Raw genomic sequence first — 2,451 nt, forward strand, 5'->3', positions numbered from 1 at the left:
ACTACTACTACTACTACTACTACTACTACTACTACTACTAATAATAATAATAATAATAATAATAATAATAGCTTTTTAAAATGATAATTCTAGTGAGTCTGTCAGGGCCAGTCCGGGCCGAGAAGGATAGAACATTCCAGTAGAAAAACCGATATAATATTTGAGGAAAATTTGTAACCATTCGGGAATCGAACTCGGAGCTCCTGCGTGCGACAGCAATTACGCATAACTGCTACACCACAGTCGCCGGTTCAACCCTGTGTTTGCCAGGAGCAAATTCAAAACCAATACAAACAATTGGGTTGTTGGCGGATGCTCTGGTGTGGTTTGCTCCTTCTTTCATATCAAACATATTAGTATATCGTCCTTATCTCCCCTCTTTCTGTTTTGTGTTTATTACTCTCATGTGACACCTATAATCTTCGACCTTATTCTGTTGCAAGTGCCGTAAAACTCTTACTAAAAAAACAATAAAAAAAAAAACCCCGCCAAGCACACCGTGACCAAAATTTTATTGTGCAATGTTTTAATAGGCAGCTTTAACTGTCAGTTGTTTTTCCACTCCAGCAACTGTCTGAAAAGCAAACCCTATTGGAAGGAACTTTATTGCTGTGCATTTCGGCTTTAAAATCCGCTTTTGTTCTTCAGTTATTGCAGGAAATTTGATATGTCGAGCAACAAAGAGACAAAGGAACAAAAAGAGAGAAAGGGAAGAGAGAGAAAAAGAGAGTGAATGAGATAGGGGGTGGGGGTGGGGTGGGAGGAGAAGGAGAAAGGGGGAACGAGAAAATATATAATTTATGACATATAAAATAATTATATAATATTAATGAATACTCGAGACGCACTAGAAGAGAGGAAGACGTGCCGTTGGCAGGTTCTGAGGTTAGATACTGTACTTTTATTCTAGATCTGGAGCTGAATTTTTACTTTTCTGCAACGTAACTACAGGGGAACATCAAATGGTTTAAATCTTTGCTGCTTGTAGAGTCTCAGATAACGCACACTCACAGCATTAAATTAAAGTAAGAAAAGGGGTTAAAAGTTAAATTCAGTTTTGCAATGATTTTCCAAAACAAATTTTCTTCTACACTCGAGTGGGAAAAACTGAGACGGCAGTAGTATGCATATATTCTTATGTTAGTATTTTGGATTCTCATAATTTCTCTCGTCGTGTGGGGTATTTACTGAGGCCTGTAGTCCGTATATAAACCTGCCAATTCCGAGGTCGAGCAGCCCATAGTCCACAGACAGGCTTCAGATGACATGCAGAGCGCAAGAGTATTACTGATCTAGGATTCATTACTTACGCCCTACATTTCCAGACCGTATCCGACTGCGCTTGGTCCAGCCCCTATCTGTCCCGTTTTATAAGCCACAATCTCCCTGAAGCACATAAACCTTGCTGTAAGAAGTAGTGAAGACGTGTATCCAAACTTTAAACTTTAAACAAACTGTAACTAATTCGTAATCAGTAACGTAGCGTACGCTTGTTAGCATGCAGATCTTTTGTAATTTTATTTTTAGTTGAAAGTTAAATATTACTCACGATAGTCTCGGTTCAAAACTACAGTACAGTTGGCTGTGCACTTGATTAATGTCACTAAAGCACAATGTTCGTGTCCCTGTTTGGGTCAAATTAAGATCATTTTCCGAAGTGTATTCCCCAGAAGCCTCATTTGATTTGGCAATATCAAATTACCTTTTCTTAAATGAAACGTTTCATGCTTTGCAGGTCGTTAAATTTTAATGTCTCAGATAGCAGACCCCCCCTACCCCCCCCCCCACACACACACCTAAAAAGAAGAAAGAAAAAGGTAAGCGAATCGCCCTCGGCCTCGGCCCTTAGACCACTCTCACGCTCACCCTCTCACCTGGTCGAACGTGGAGAGCTCGAGGTCCAAGCTCCTGTTCACCGTTAAAGCACCTCAACACCACTACGTTACGCCATTGAGCACCCTAAACTCGGGTCTCGCTCAAGCGTGACGTACACTAAGATCTTGTCCATGCTGCCAGGTCTGAGCACATTGTTAGCGCCTGTTTAAGCGTTCTGCTGGTGAAACTGACGATCGCTTCTTTTGTGAACCACTGAAGGATGAGTAACTCCATTAGTTCGATTTCCTCTCTCAGCCCAGCCATTAACGGGGGAAAATGCCGAAGATCCCTTGAAAGGTGTCTTGAGTTTATTATGTACTATCCCCATTGTGCTCCGAGTCTCTTAGAAAACACTCAAGCTTATAAACAGGTCGGTCGGGAGAGAGCAGGATTTGAGTGCCAATGGCAATTATCAAGCGTTTGTTAAATGTTGTTTGTAAATATTATTACGTGCGTGGGCCGAAGTGTAAGAGTTCGTTTAGATGTGTGCTTGCAAGTACATGTACCTATAAAAACATACATCACGCACTCACTCACTCTCTCTCTCTCTCTCTCTCTCTCTCTCTCTCTCTCTCT

The 2,451-nt window shown here is 41.2% G+C and overlaps 1 protein-coding gene across 1 annotated transcript in view; it reads right to left on the minus strand.

The window, feature by feature from the left end:
* Window positions 1-2,451, minus strand: part of LOC101847079 (putative uncharacterized protein DDB_G0293878) — a 22,525-nt gene that overhangs the window by 19,023 nt on the left and 1,051 nt on the right. The window lies entirely within an intron of this gene.

Source organism: Aplysia californica, unplaced genomic scaffold (genome assembly GCF_000002075.1).
Source record: "Aplysia californica isolate F4 #8 unplaced genomic scaffold, AplCal3.0 scaffold00013, whole genome shotgun sequence".
In the NCBI taxonomy this organism is placed as follows: domain Eukaryota; kingdom Metazoa; phylum Mollusca; class Gastropoda; order Aplysiida; family Aplysiidae; genus Aplysia; species Aplysia californica.